Genomic DNA, 1183 nt, shown 5'->3' on the forward strand with positions numbered 1-1183 from the left:
AGAAACCCTGGCCGTGTGACCCCAGGTGCAGTGAGGAGCTGCCTGGGCAACGCAGGGAGCAAGAGCTTTCGGCACATCTTGATGCTACAAGCACTTACAAATAAATATATACCAAATGACATTGTTGAGAGTATCTAGTCACCGTCCCAAAAGGAGGTATCAGGTCATTTTTTTTCCCTCAATTGCACAGAGTCTACGTAATACGAGAAATGTGAATTTGAATATCTGAGTACATCTGTGCAACTCAGCCACACACTCTTGAGTGTCTGACTTTGGGTAATTTCCTCCAAGAGCCTCGGTTTTCTCATCTGTGGAATGGGGACACCGATTCTGTTACGCCCTCTCAGGGGCCCTGTAGGGAACTAACTGAAATAACGTGAAAGCCCGATGCTTTGTATGCTCTTAGGACAACATAAGCTCGAAGGCCAGGAGCTGGGTATAGGCAGAAACCCCCGGGCGCGCAAACAACTCGCAGCGACCTAGGTCAAGACCTTCTGAAGATGTTCCTTTCAGAAGGCTGGGGGAGCAATTCCCCATCAGCAGAAGAACGGGTTGTAATATCTTCCCAAGGCGCACACGCACTCTAGCTACCGCCCCACCCCTACTACTACCAGCCCCTCAGGGCAACCCCGAGAGTTCGGGGTCAAGCAGGCGGCGCCAAGAGCTCTTTCCTAAAACTGAACCCCGCCCACAGCAGCAGGAGCCTCAAGTGCAAGTCTGGGGCTCCGAAGTCTCGTCCCGGCCGGAACCTCGCGCTGTTACCAGGGGACCCTCCTGGTCCCGGCTCATTCCTTCCCTTCCCCCGTCGGAGGCGCACACCCGGCTGAGCGACCACGCGGGCGGCAGAGGCGGCGCCAGGCCCCGCCCCCGCCCCCATTATCATTAGCAGATATAACCCTAAACACTTGCTCTTTACCTCCTTTCTCCCTCCAGGCATTGGTGAGGCAGCCTGTCAATCAGCGCTCGGGCGGCAGCCCCCCGCGCAGGGGCTCGGCGATGCCAGCCTTCGCGACAGGCGGCAGTGGTGGCGGCGGCGGCGACGACGGCGGCCACGGCACAGACAGCCACCCTTCCACGCGCGCGCACTCGGGCAGAGCCGTTGGGCGGGCGGCAGAGGCACCCTCGGAGCCAGGCGCCGGGCGCGGAGGGGGCGTGCGACCCGGGACCTGCCCAGAGGCGCAGA

The sequence above is a fragment of the Lagenorhynchus albirostris genome, chromosome 4 (genome assembly GCF_949774975.1).
Source record: "Lagenorhynchus albirostris chromosome 4, mLagAlb1.1, whole genome shotgun sequence".
Taxonomy (NCBI): Eukaryota; Metazoa; Chordata; class Mammalia; order Artiodactyla; family Delphinidae; genus Lagenorhynchus; species Lagenorhynchus albirostris.